At 40.3% G+C, this 15,000-nt stretch overlaps 1 protein-coding gene across 13 annotated transcripts in view; it reads left to right on the forward strand.

Moving 5' to 3' along the window:
- Positions 1–15,000, forward strand: part of LOC135090744 (nitric oxide synthase-like protein) — a 158,033-nt gene that overhangs the window by 98,185 nt on the left and 44,848 nt on the right. The window lies entirely within an intron of this gene.

The following is a 15,000-nucleotide window of genomic DNA, read 5'->3' on the forward strand; positions in this document are numbered from 1 at the left end:
TTAATTCAGAGTTTGTGAGACAGACTGTATGAGACCCGATCAAAGCTGAATAAAAAAGGAAGGTGGTGGTGGTGATGGTGGTGGTGGTGGTGATCGTAGAAGGAAGGAATGTATTGTAGGGATGGCAATGATGATAGTGATGATAGTGATTGTAAAGGAAGGTTAATGTTGGTGATCGTAAATAATATTGATGGTGATTGTAGTAAAGGGTGTATAGTAGTGATGGTGGTATGAAAGTAGTGATGTTGAGGGCAGTGATGGTGATTGTAAAAGATGGTTAATGGTGATGGTGGTGGTGGTGTTGATGGTGATCGTAGAAGGAAAGGTGTGTTGTACTGATGGTGGTGGTATGGTGAGGGTGATGATCATGGTAAAATAAGATAAAAACATAAATAAGACAAGAAATAAAGAATGCAAGGAAGAAAACTCGGAATGAAATAAAATATAGATATAAAAAATAAGAATAAAACTTGATATTCATACAGAGACGTGGAGGAGGAGGAGGAAGAGGAGGAGGAGGAGGAGGAGGAAAGGAAGAAAAAGTATAAAAGAAAATATATGGAAACGATGTTATTTGAATAAGACTGAACATGAATGAGAGAGAGAGAGAGAGAGAGAGAGAGAGAGAGAGAGAGAGAGAGAGAGAGAGAGAGAGAGAGAGAGAGAGAGAGAGAGAATGTCGCCGAAAATAGGGCTACGAATCATACACACACACACACACACACACACACACACACACACGTTGGTCCACTCCCGGTCTGAAGTGGTGGCGGGGCGGACGGGCTGGGGGGGGGAGGGGATGTGGAGAGAAAACCTTGCATGAATTAGCATAGTTTTAAAGCAGTCACGTTCTTCCAATAATATTCTCTCTCTCTCTCTCTCTCTCTCTCTCTCTCTCTCTCTCTCTCTCTCTCTCTCTCTCTCTCTCTCTCTCTCTCTCTCTCAGTACCTGTACGTAAAAGAAACTTTATTATTATTATTATTATTTATTATTATTATTATTATTATTATTATTATTATTATTATTATTTATGTTCACTAATATCACGGCTGTCTATTCCCTGTTACTTCCAAACACGTTGCCACACGTCTTGCTGCGCGTCTTGGCAGTGACGTCACACACCGTAGCCAATGAAATAACGCTCCGTGTGTGTGACGTCACGCCTTGAAGAATTATGCCAATCCGGTTCTTCATCCACTTGTACCACTCCTCTTTTTTTCTATGGAGGAGTGTTTTAGTTTTGTTTAGTTGGGAAATATTAGTTTTCACCTTTTATATATATATATATATATATATATATATATATATATATATATATATATATATATATATATATATATATATATATATTTTTTTTTTTTTTTTTTTTTTTCTTTTTTTTTTTTCTTTTTTTCATCTATGGGAATTTTAGGTGTCTTTGGTTTTCTTAATTTTTGGAAAGTTTATTTTGTAGTTTTGGACTTTGCCAGTGTTCCCCCACACCACTGTTGTTGTTGTTACGTAGGTCTGATTTGTTTTGAGCTCTACTACTTTCCAGCTTTCCGTTCCAAAAATAAACATTTCCTGAAGAGCTCCATTAGTTTGTGTGAAGGACTTTTCCGGGGTTCTTGTCAGTTTTCCCTCCAGAAAATGTTTTATTTTTCAAAGTTCTACCCCAAAAAAACGCTATTTCTTCAAGATTTCCAGTGTTTTTTTCTTTTGTGGGGAGAAGATTATGTGAAAATCTTTTATTCTCTTCTTTTCTCCGGAGTAATTAATTTGTCCATGGCCGCGTGTGTGTGGATTATTACCTGTGTGTGTGTGTGTGTGTGTGTGTGTATGTGTGTACGCTAGTGTGTTCAGTCATAAATTATTTTTTCACAAAGAACACGCCGTGAACCAAGTGTCTAATTTAAGGTGGGCGAAATTAATGAGTGTCTTGGATATTAGATTCTCTCTCTCTCTCTCTCTCTCTCTCTCTCTCTCTCTCTCTCTCTCTCTCTCTCTCTCTCTCTCTCTCTCTCTCTCTCTCTCTCTCTCTCTCTCTCTCTCTCTCTCTCTCCATTCTTTTTCCCCTGCAGGCCCCCATCTCTCCCTCCAAGAAGTTACCGTCGCCTCCACTATCTCCTGTTTATCTCTCACTATCTCTCTTTCCTCTCCCATCTCCATCGATCTCCCCCGCTTCCTACTCCTTGTGTGTGTGTGTGTGTGTGTGTGTGTGTGTGTGTGTGTGTGTGTGTGTGTGTGTGTGTGTGTGTGTGTCGCTTTCAGGACTGATGGTCAATATTTTTACTGGAAAACTTAAATGGAAGCAAGAGAAGGCTGCACTTCGTTCCCGAGAGAGAGAGAGAGAGAGAGAGAGAGAGAGAGAGAGAGAGAGAGAGAGAGAGAGAGAGACCCACCCACCCACCCACCCACCCTAGTAGTTTCAAAGACCTTCACTTCTTCAGTACGCATTTCTTTACACCTGTCTTTTTTATTTTTTTCTCTTTTCATACGCGTAATTAATTCTCTCACCTGTTCTTTACTTTCTTCGCTTTGCATTTTCTTTGTTTTCCCTCTTTCTCATATAAGTAGTCAATTATATCACCTGTTCTTCCCTTATGTCTGTTATTTGTTTTGTTTTCTTTTCTTTACTATATTTCCTTCTTTCTCATATAAGTAATTAATTCTATCACCTGTTCTTCAAATATTCCTCTTCTTTACTTTATTCATTTTCTGTTTATTTTCCTTATACTTTCTCTCTCATTCCTCTTTCCTTTAACAATAATTACGAAGTAGGCAGAGGCTCCAAGAGAGAGAGAGAGAGAGAGAGAGAGAGAGAGAGAGAGAGAGAGAGAGAGAGAGAGAGAGAGAGAGAGAGAGAGAGAGAGAGAGAGAGAGAGGGGCGGGGGGAGGGGTGAGTCTTCCGCTTCGTGTCGCTTTGTAAGGAAGAAAAATAAGACGTACACCTGTTTACTCAGCTTTTTCACACCTGTTTATCTACCTTTCTAACGCACCTGTCTCTTAAGCTGCCTCATTCCTCCTCCTTTATTTCATCACCACCACCACCACCACCACCACCTCCTCCTCCTTTGCGTCTCTCACACCTGACGTCTTCTTCCTCTTCCCTACCTGCCTTCACCATATATGAGATTGACCCCTGAGGCTTAAAAGGAGGAGAAGGAGGAGGAGGAGGAACATATGATAATGAAGTGTAGGAAGATACGATAAAGGTAGGAAGAGATAAACGACACGGTGCAAGGAAATTAATAGTAGTAGTAGTAGTAGTAGTAGTAGTAGTAGTAGTAGTAGTAGTAGTAGTCGTAGTAGTAGTAGTAAAAGCGTAAAAATGACAAGGCGGTGGTGATGGTGATGAATGGGATGGTGAGTTTTGTTGGTAAGGGAAAGAAAAGAAAATGGATAACAGGGAAACTACGTGGTAATGGTAGTAATAGAAAGAAAGGGTGATGATGGGAAGAAATAGAAAACGAGGAGGAGGAAAGGAAGATGATACAATGAGGGGAAAAGAATGGAAGTTTGAAATAGTAAGAAAAGGAGAAATAGGAAAGGGAGATTATGTAAAGAAAACAGTCAAGGAAGGTAATACGAAGGAGAAATTATGAAGGTAATACGAAGGAGAAATTATGAAAGATTGTAAGAGCGAGATAACGAAAAGAAAGGGAGATATAAAGAATGAAGAAGGATGTAAGTTTGAAAGAGTAAGAATAAAAAAAAACAAAGGTAAATAACAAAGTATAAAATAAAAAGAGAATAGGAGAAAAATAGATGGAAAAGAAGGAAGAGGAAGAGAATGTGATTCCTGTCATGTTAGAGAAGGAAAGACTTGGTGGTTCAGAGGTTCACTTGGGTGGTTCACAGAGTTTCACTTGGATGATTCATAGAGGTTCACTTTGGTGGTTCATAGAGGTTCACTTTGTGGTTCATGAAGACGATCACTGCTACATGGTTCATAGATATGCTCCTTTCAGCTGTTTCAGAGAGATTCACTTCCCGGAGCATCATTTCTGACGTGGTTCATGAGTAGCTTCACTTCGGCGATGGTTCACAGAGGTGCTGGTGCTTCATAAAAAGGCTCACATTTCGATTCATTTCCTCTGTAATTACTGGTAGCTGTATTCTTATTTATTTTTGTAGCCCTTTGCAAGTAGCTCTGGAACTCCTTGCCTGCTTCTGTATTTCCACCTTCCTATGACTTGAATTCCTTCAAGAGGGAGGTTTCAAGACACTTATCCACCAATTTTTGACCACTGCTTTGACCCTTTTAGGGACTGGCATTTCAGTGGGCATTTTTTTTATTAGATTTTTGTTGCCCTTGGCCAGTATCCTTCCTACATAAAAAAAAAAAAAAATAAAAAAAATAAAAAAAATAAAAAAAAAAAAGTGCAAGAAAATAAGGCGCATCGGGAGAAATAAGAGGAGAAGGAGGAGGATTACTTAACATCACAAGGGATTATACAGATTAACCCAACCATAGCCAAACTTCCTGGTGCTTACGGTGGCTGTGTGGTGACTTCCTCAAACTACTTGTCGAGGGAAGGCTTCTACCCGCAACCACTCCTGGCTTAGCGGGCAAACACGTGGAAAGTTAGTACAGTCCAAGAGGGAAAAACTGACTCGGTATTTTGGTGAGGCTTACATTCAGTTTGATGTTGACTTTTCTCTACTCTCCTCTCTTCTTGTCTCGTGGTCTGATGGTGAATACTTCTTTATATTTTCCCTTTCCTCTTTTTCTTACTCTTTTCAGTCTTTCATAAATTTTCCCTCTTCGTATCATCTTCCTTACTCGTAACTCCCTCCGTTTATCATATCACTTTCTTCTTCTTCTTCTTCTTCCTGATCCTTAAGTAAAGTAGGTAGCAAATAAAAAGTAAATAATGGAATATAAAGTACAGTTTGAGATATATTTCATTGCAGTACACCTGAATAATACTTTGTTGGATTTTCAAGAGGAAGAAGGGGGAAAGAAAAGGAGGTAGAGGAGGAATAGGATTAATCGAAGTAGAAGTATAAGGAGAAAAGAGAAGGAAAGGAAAGTAAATAATGGTAAAAATATGTCAGACGAAAAAGGAGCCAGAAGAGATACGGAAAAAAAAAAGTAGAAAAAAAGGCGAAAGAGGAAGAAGAGTAATTGGATTAGAAACAGAGGTAGAAGTAGAACTGAGAGAAAAAAATAGGTGAAGGCTTAGAAGGAGGAACAGGATCAGCAGAAAGAGGGAGAGGAGGTCAAAATTAAAGTAAGAGTATAAAAAAAAGAAATGGAGGAAGAAGAGTTTGAACAGAGAAAAAGCGAAATAAAAGGATAAAATGGAACTGAATTAAGTAGCAGCAGCAGCAGCAGCACCAGTAGCAGACTAGAAACAAAGGTACAAGTAGAATTAAGAAGAGAAAAATAGGTGAAGGGTGAGGAGGAAGTGAGCAGGACAAGACCATAGAAATAAAACAGAAAAAAAAATAAAGAAATAAAGAAGAGAAAGTAACTAGGAGGAACAGGGCAAGGTGACCCTCTCCTGTGACTCTTGAGCTAATAAAGGTGTGCCGTACCTCACCTGGCCACTTTACAGGCCGAGTGTGTGTGGCCCCGGGCTGAGAACTGTTGTGTGCTACCTGTGTGTTATTCAGGTGAAACTAGCACCATTGTGGCTCTAAACACTTGTTATTGTTGTTGTTTATTGTTGTTAACCTAATTTTTTTTTTTTTTCTCCATTTTCCTTATTTTTATTTTCGGTGTTTTTTTTTCTATGTTTTGATATTGCTGTAGTTCCTCTTCTTCTTCATTTTCTTTTTCGTCTTCGTTTTTTTCTTCTCTTTCTTCGTCTTTTTCCTCGTCATTTTCTTCTTCGTCTTCTTCGTTCCTCTTCCTCCTCCTCCTCCTCCTCCTCCTCCTCCTCCTCCTCCTCCTCCTCCTCCTCCTCCTCCTCCTCCTCCTCTTCCTCCTCCTCCTCCTCTTCCTCCTCCTCCTCCTCCGTGTCCTTCGCCACCTCCTCCAATTATTTCAACACCGGTAGGACAGGAGGGAAAATATTAGCCCAGAAAAAAAAATATAGCTGACGTTTGGAGACTGAGGAGGGAAAGGAGAAAGAAAGAAAGAAAGAAAGAAGAAAAAGAAAAGATAATTTGCAGTGAACCTGAAAAAAAGAAGAGGTGGGAAAGAAAGGGAGAGGAAGAATGTAAATTTGTTAGAGAGAGAGAGAGAGAGAGAGAGAGAGAGAGAGAGAGAGAGAGAGAGAGAGAGAGAGAGAAGTACCCTTATCATTAGGAATCTCAAGAATACCTGAATGGAAAACAATAATTAGGACAAAAGAAGTGCAAGACAATACTTTTTTCTGACAATAATAATAATAATAATAATAATAATAATAATAGAAGTAGTAATAATAATAGTTTTATTTAGCATTGTCTTCCTTCATTTCTCTCTCTCTCTCTCTCTCTCTCTCTCTCTCTCTCTCTCTCTCTCTCTCTCTCTCTCTCTCTCTCTCTCTCTCTCTCTCTCTCTCTCTCTCTCTCTCTCTCTCTCTCGTGCAGTAATCTGTGATATGTGGTGAAGAAAATCTTCCTCCCACACATCCATCACCAGAGAGAGAGAGAGAGAGAGAGAGAGAGAGAGAGAGAGAGAGAGAGAGAGAGAGAGAGAGACTGCTTGTTGAAATGAAAGGGAATACCATCGACTGACAGTGGAAGTGAGTGGATATGTGGAGAGCTATTAGAATTTGATGCAAGAGTGAATTAAATTGAAAGTAAGTGAAAATTAACGAAGGTGAAAGTGAGGTAGGTGAAAAGGAACGTGAAATTGAAAGTGAAAATGAAAATTAAATAAATACGAGATGCTAAGGGAGAGAGAGAGAGAGAGAGAGAGAGAGAGAGAGAGAGAGAGAGAGAGAGAGAGAGAGAGAGAGAGAGAGAGGGGGGAGAAGAAAAATGATATATCGAAATTATTCATATCCAGACGCCAAGCAAGAAAACTCTCTCTCTCTCTCTCTCTCTCTCTCTCTCTCTCTCTCTCTCTCTCTCTCTCTCTCTCTCTCTCTCTCTCTCTCTCTCTCTCTCTCAGCATCTTGAGACTCAAAATTGAAGCCTTTTCGATGCAAAAGTTCAAATGAATTAAATTATTCGTCTCCTCGTGAAAAAACAATAATTGAATAACGAAAAATACAGGTTAGAAAGGAATGACTCGATTAATTTAACACTTCCTCAGGTAATTCATTAATAAGACGAGAAGACAAAGAAATTGTACATAACTTCATCAGAAACAGCGGCTTAACTCTATTATTGAATGAACTGTTGTTGCTCTCTCTCTCTCTCTCTCTCTCTCTCTCTCTCTCTCTCTCTCTCTCTCTCTCTCTCTCTCTCTCTCTCTCTCTCTCTCTCTCTCTCTCTCTCAGAAATGGCGGCTTTCGTGACGGCAAAAACACCAAAATTTCAGAAAGTGACGAAAAATAATGGAATATGAATAATGAGCAATTAGCACAGAGAGAGAGAGAGAGAGAGAGAGAGAGAGAGAGAGAGAGAGAGAGAGAGAGAGAGAGAGAGAGAGAGAGAGTTATTAGCTTTCGAGGCATGTTCAGTCATTAAAATTTGATGTATATATACTTTATCTCAACAGAGAGAGAGAGAGAGAGAGAGAGAGAGAGAGAGAGAGAGAGAGATGAGTAAAAAAGAAAGTACCCTCCTTTTGAATGAGGAAGGCAATGATCAAGAAGCGTTTGGAATAAATGGAAGAGATAGAAGAAAAATGAATAATAATAATAATAATAATAATAATAATAATAATAATAATAATAATAATAATAATGATAATGATAATATTTATAGTAGCATATAAATTTTAGAAAATTATAAAGAAGAATGCTGAGTGAAGAGAAGAGAGGAGAGGAGAGAGAAGAGGTAGGAGACGATTAAGAGAGAGAGAGAAGAGGATGAGAATATTGAAGACTGAAGAAGGAGGAAGAGGAGGAGGAGGAGGAAGACACAACCTCCACGCATCAACTTGACTCTCCTGACGACATCACTCTAACCTGTCAGAGAGAGAGAGAGAGAGAGAGAGAGAGAGAGAGAGAGAGAGAGAGAGAGAGAGAGAGAGAGAGAGAGAGAGAGAGAGAGAGAGAGAGAGAGAGAGAGAGAGAGAGAGAGAGAGAGAGAGAGAGAGACGCAACTAACCGTTCTTATTTAATTTAACTTTATTCTTTCCCCTATTCCTTCATACTTCTTTTCTTTCCATTTTTCCTTCATTCTTTTCCTTCTTTTTCTTTTTTAATTTCTTTCCTTTGTTCTTTATTACCCTTCCTCCTGTCCCTTTCTCCCTTCTATTCATTCCTTACTTCCGTCTCCCCTCCTCCTCCTCCTCCTCCTCTTCCTCCTCCTCCTCCTCCTCCTCCTCCTCCTCCTCCTCCTCCTCCTCCTCCTCCTCCTCCTCCTCCTCCTCGTTCTTTGTTCTTTCTCCATCATTGTAATCATCATTAATTTTATCACCACCACCACCACCACCACCACCACCATTCATTTTATTTGATATCAGTGGAAAGTGCACCTGGCTCTCCAACACTCCCACAGCTGCTGAACACACCTGCCCATCACCATCACTACACGTGTCTTTCGGGAGAGTGACGATGATGCAGTGGGTGTTAGAAAATGGTGCTAATGGATTTGAGAGAGAGAGAGAGAGAGAGAGAGAGAGAGAGAGAGAGAGAGAGAGAGAGAGAGAGAGAGAGAGAGAGAGAGAGAGAGAGAGATGTTTAGTCTTTTCCTTAACTTCGGTAGGAAAAGATATAGGGAAAAGAAACTAAAGTAAAGAAAGGGAGCGAGAAAGTGAGAGAGTCTTCCGTGTATTGGGGGCGTCAACAGCCATGGGAGAGAGAGAGAGAGAGAGAGAGAGAGAGAGAGAGAGAGGGAGAGGGAGGGAGGAAAAGGGCTTCTGACAACTCACTCTAGTGCTTGAAATTTACCTTCTCCTCCTCCTCCTCCTCCTCCTCCTTGCATCGTTGAGGAGAGAAAGAGTGAGAGGAATAGTAAGTGTCGAGAATTATTCTTGTTTCTCTCTCTCTCTCTCTCTCTCTCTCTCTCTCTCTCTCTCTCTCTCTCTCTCTCTCTCTCTCTCTCTCTCTCTCTCTCTCTCTCTCTCTCTCTCTCGCTCTCTGTCTCTCTCTTTCTCGCTCTCTGTCTCTCTCTGTCTCTCTCTCTCTCTCTCTCTCTCTCTCTCTCTCTCTCTCTCTCTCTCTCTCTCTCTCTCTCTCTCTCTCTCTCTCTCTCTCTCTCTGACTTGTCATTAACGTGTTTGCTTAACATTTCTCCTCTCCTTTTATTTCCTTCTTTTCTGTTTCTTCTTTATTTTTCTTTTCTTTTTCCTGTTTCCTTTTTCTTCCATTTCCTTTTTTTCTTTTTTTATTGTTTCTTCTTCTTCTTCCTCCTCTTCCTCTTCCTCTTCTCCTTCTCCTTCTCCTTCTCCTTCTTCTTCTTCTCACTAGTCCCCGTTCTTTCCTTCAGTTTTCTCTTTCCTCCTCTCCTTATTTTCCTCCCTCCATCAGTGGCTTTCCATCTTCCTGTCTTCTTATCGACATGTACCTCCTCCTTCCTTCCTCCTTTCCTCCCTTCTTCCTTCTCTTCCTCCCTTTCCCTTCTCTTTATTCCCTCTCTCTTTTGCCTTTTATCACTCCCTGTCGCTTTCAGTCCTTTCGAATGATTCTCTCTCTCTCTCTCTCTCTCTCTCTCTCTCTCTCTCTCTCTCTCTCTCTCTCTCTCTCTCTCTCTCTGTTCAGAAAAGTCGATAATTATTTATGGTTTTCTTTTATTTCTTTTTTCTTTTTTCTTTTTTTATTGTTTCCATTATTCCTTTTGTATGTTTAGGTACGCTCTCTCTCTCTCTCTCTCTCTCTCTCTCTCTCTCTCTCTCTCTCTCTCTCTCTCTCTCTCTCTCTCTCTCTCTCTCTCACTCTCTCATTTGTTGTTTTCTTCATTTTCTTTTTCTCTTTAATTTTTCCTTGTTCTTTTCTTATCTACTGCATCACTTCCTTCTCCTTCCACCGCTCCCCTCCCTTGGGCCGCCACAACCACAACCACAATCACAGCCTCGTCCTGTCATCTGCCGCCAGCCAATACCTTCCGGAAAAAAAAAAAAAACAGAAAATAGGAAATCATCAGCGAATTTCTTAGTTTGGGGGAAAATAGGAAAATATTTTATACATCGATCACCTGTCAGCGGAAAGCGAGAGAGAGAGAGAGGGGGGGAGTATTGAGTCCCACACTTGCTGAAAATATGTAGTTTAATTTATTTAGTTCTTGTCACTTCATGTTACTGGAGAGTGTAGAATAGCGACATGACAAATATCACTACTTTTGTGCTGTGTCTCGCGTCTACCTGCTGTCTGTCTGTCTGCTGTCCAATACTTGCTGCACTTCATTCCTGGTGGCATCAGTACGCAGGTGTCTAGTGAGGTGGAGGGTGGATGAGAAAATTGTTGGTCATTATACTTTCTGCACGGGAACACAAGAACGTAAGGAGACTGTAAACAAAAACTTGAAGGCATTGCAAACACTTCAGAGAGTAAATTTGTCAGCACTTTGATATTTTTTCCCTTTGTATTTTTTTCCTTTGCTTTCTTTCTTTCTTTTTACTTTTTTTAGGCGGCATTGTGGATGGGCTTATTTTTTGTACCCGTATCTGAACTTATCTAACCTAATGTAACTAACCTTATTTCACCTTACCCAATTTAACGTAACCAATCCTAACCTTGTCTGATCTTAAATTTCCTGACCTTGCTTTGCCCTGCCTTGCCTTACCCTAACCTAACCTAACCTAACCTAATGTAACTAACCTTACTTCACCTTACCCAATTTAATCTAACCAATCCTAACCTTGTCTGATCTTAAATTTCTTGACCTTACCTTGCCCTGCCTTGCCTTACCCTAACCTAACCTAACCTAACCGTATCTGAACTTATCTAACCTAATGTAACTAACCTTATTTCACCTTACCCAATTCAACCTAACCAATCCCAACCTTGTCTGATCTTAAATTTCTTGACCTTACCTTGCCCTGCCTTGCCTTACCCTAACCTAACCTAACCTAACCTAACCTTGCCTATTTTAAATTTCCTAACCTCTCTCTACCTTCCTTTCCCTTACCTAATCTAACTTGCCCTACCTTATGTTATCTTATCTTACCTTACCTTACCTAATCAATACATCCTCATTTCCAGCAGTAGACGCAGGGTAGTGAAGGTGAAGTCTTCTTATGTATCATTATTAATACTTTTTATATTACCATTGTAAAATAAATTATGTTTAAGTATTAATTTAAACTGTTTACTCATAAAACTTGACATAACTTTTTAGAACAACTTAATGATAATTGAACTCTTAATTCAACTACTAGAGAGAGAGAGAGAGAGAGAGAGAGAGAGAGAGAGAGAGAGAGAGAGAGAGAGAGAGAGAGAGAGAGAGAGAGAGAGAGAGAGAGAGAGAGAGAGAGAGAGAGAGACTAATTGAACAAGTTGTCTTCTTACTTGTCTTGTTTTTGTCAAACTTTGAAGTGTTGCCAATGGGGAGAGGGAGAAAACGGAGGGGTGAGGGCAGAGTCTGGAGAAGCAAAGGGAGAAAATAGCTGGGTAGAATCTGGAGGGGGAAGAGAGAAAATAGGAAGAAGAGAAGAGAGGGAATATGAAGAAGTAGAGAGAGCATGAATAGAAGAGAGTTTTAAGAGTCTGGCAGGGTGAGGGAGGGATGGAAGAGTGAGGGAGGGTGCAGGTAATTGAGATGTATGGGGAAGTAATGGGGGGCGTGAAGGGGTTGAAGAGGTACCATACACAACAATGAAGGGGAAATATGGATGATGGAAAAAGGAGAACACAAAAACGAAAGGGAAATATGGGTGATGGAAAACGGGAAACCAACCATTGAAGACTTGAGTTTCCTTCTGCCCATCTGCCCAGCATTTTGAAAGTCTACTGTAATGTTTGTGCGTCTAAACATTCTCTTCGTACGTTTGTTCCTCTACTAACTACGAACTAAGGATTAACTGACATTATTCAACTGACTGAATTGCATATATGTAGAAGACCAATGGCAAAGAAAAGAAGAAAGAAGTGTATGGAAGGAAAGAATGATCAGAGAATGAAGCTCTTGTGTGTATTTAACAGTTCTTTAAGTTGTTTTTCGTCTTTTCGTTAAGTAATTACATTCGAAGCTTTCTTACAACTAGTGACGAGGTGTGGATAGGATTTTGTTAACTATTGTATGGCAGATCAGAATTGTGAATAAACTGGTCAATATTCTCTCTCTCTCTCTCTCTCTCTCTCTCTCTCTCTCTCTCTCTCTCTCTCTCTCTCTCTCTCTCTCTCTCTCTCTCTCTCTCTCTCTCTCTCTCTCTCTCTCTCTCTCTCTCTCTCTCACACATTCCCTAGCTACTTCAGAATTAAAGCAAGAAGGAAGGACTAAACAGGAAAAGGAAACCAGTGTATTAAAGGAAAGAATTATCAGGAAATGAAGGAGTGTAAAGCAAGAGAAAAAGAAGATTAAGCAGACAAATTCCTTCCTTCCTCCTTCCACTTTTTCTTCCCTCCTCCTCCTCTTCCTCCTCGTGTCCATCCTTTATTCTGTCTTCCACTTTGCCCAATTCATCATACACGTGATTATCGCCTCTGTCATCATCATGCATATCATTATCCCTTCTCCTCCATCTCCTCTCTTTGTATTCCTCCTCTCGCATTTTCTTTCTTCTTTTCTTCCTCCTTTTATTGGTTCGTATGTTTTTTTTTCTTGTTTCATTTCATTTATTGTTTTCGTTTCTCTTTCTCTTCTTTCTCTTGTTTTTTTTTTGTTCTTATTCTTTTCTTTTCCCAGTCATCAATTTCTTCACCTCCTCAGAAATATTCCATTACTTTTTTTTCATTCTCTCTCTCTCTCTCTCTCTCTCTCTCTCTCTCTCTCTCTCTCTCTCTCTCTCTCTCTCTCTCTCTCTCTCTCTCTCTCTCTCTCTCTCTCTCTCTCTCTCTCTCTCTCTAACATTTCCTCTGTTCTCTCCTTTCTCCTTCCTTCCCTCCTTGCAATCTCTTCCTTCCATTTATTTTATCTTTATTCCTTCTTCCGTCCTCTCTCGCTCCCTTCCTCCCCTTTTTATTCTCATCTCTTTGTATTTTTTATTCCCATTCTTCTTGCTTTAAAATCTCTGCTTGCTTTCCTTCATTTTCTTCTTTTTCTTTATTTTATTTTTGTACGTTATCACTTGTGCTCCCTCCATTCTTCTGTCTCTGTTTTTCTCCTTCTCTTCCTCTCTCCTTTTTTTTCTACTTCACTCTTCTCTGTTATTCATCATTTTCTTCTTCCTTTCTCCCTCTTTTTGTATCCGTGTATTTCTTCTTTCTTTTTTATGTCCATCCTGGTCTTCCTTTCTGCTTCTCTTTCTCAGTTTCCTCTTTTCTCCCTCTCCTCCTCGCTTATATTTTTCATCTTCTTTTCTTTCATTTGCTTCCTTCCATTCTTCCGAAATTCTGCTTACCTTTTTATTCTATCCCCTCTTTCAACTTAATTTTTCTCTCCATCTTCCTTCCTTCTACCCCTACTTCCTTTCCTCCCTTCTTCCTCATCCCCTTTCTCGGTCTTCTTTCCTCTTCTTTCGCATCTTTTTTTTTTTCCTTACATCCCTACCCTTCCTCCTCCTCTTCCTCCCGTCTCTCCGTTCTTTTCCTCTTCTCCCTGTCTTCCATACCCTTCTCTCCCTCCCTCTCCCTGCCTTCATATACATCACCCTCTCAGCTCGCCACACTTTCCCTCTCTTCCCGCACCCAAACATTTTCTGACAGGCCGATCGTTAATGTATTTCAAGGTACCTCAAACTTTTACAGCATCTTTATAACCTCCCTCTACCACCATCACCCTTCACTCTCCCTCCTGCGTGTTTTTTTTTTTTTTTTCCAGTTCGTCCCCCTTAAGTAGAGGAGTTACCCCCCAAACGCCTCCGTTTTCTGTAATGGTGCACGTTTTCTCTTGACACGGGTGGGAAAGAAATTGGTACGTGTATGTGTCTATTAGTATCAGTTCAGGACGATTACTGCTTCATTTTAGCGGTGTTGTGGTGGTGTTTTATGACTGAGTGAGTGAGAGAGAGAGATGGAGGGAGGGAGAGAGAGAGAGAGGGAGAGAGAGAGGTAGTTAGTGTGAGTTATGGCGTGTTCTGGTCAGCATATAATTCCACGTCACAAAGTAGTCACACGTTCCGGGAGAATGAACAAATGCCCCGCCGTGAAAGTTGTCCCCACGAGAGAGAGAGAGAGAGAGAGAGAGAGAGAGAGAGAGAGAGAGAGAGAGAGAGAGAGAGAGAAAGAGAGAGAGCGAATTTCCAACTAGTGTCTTTTACATGTCTCATTTACTTCATCCTTCCTTCATTCCTTCCTTCCTTTTACATGAGTGATGAAGGAAGATGAAAGAAAGAGAGGAAGAGATTGAGATAAAAACTAAGGGAATGAAGGAGAGAGAGAGAGAGAGAATATGACAAACAGACAGAGACACAGAGACAAATCACGTGTACATAAAAGGTCATATCCCGAGGCAAGAGAAATATATGCTTGGAATATTACGTTTCTGCTAACTGACAGGACCTGAGGCTGTATTGTTACCTTCGCCACGCACCAAGCCTCACCCAGCCTCACGTTAGCTGCACCCCTGACACGTACACCCGTCGTATCGCAGAGAAACTCAACAATCTAATAATTAACAGAAAGACACGTACTTAAATGGGAGTACAAGAAAAAAGAGAGGTGGGAGACATGCATAAATTTACTGGTACAAGAAAAATAGAAATGGGGGACATACATAAAGAGAATACAAGGGAAATATACATGAACAGTGGTACAAGAAAGACAAGACAGAGGGAGGGCATACAGAATGGAGGTACAAGAAGAAAAAGTGAAGAGAGGTAGAGGGAACACATGAAAAGAGGGTACAAGAAAGAAGAGAGAGGAGAAGCATGCATAATAGGGTACAGGAAAGAAAAAAGAGCACATACATTAAAGATACAAGGGAAAAAAACA

Source organism: Scylla paramamosain, chromosome 36 (genome assembly GCF_035594125.1).
Source record: "Scylla paramamosain isolate STU-SP2022 chromosome 36, ASM3559412v1, whole genome shotgun sequence".
Taxonomy (NCBI): domain Eukaryota; kingdom Metazoa; phylum Arthropoda; class Malacostraca; order Decapoda; family Portunidae; genus Scylla; species Scylla paramamosain.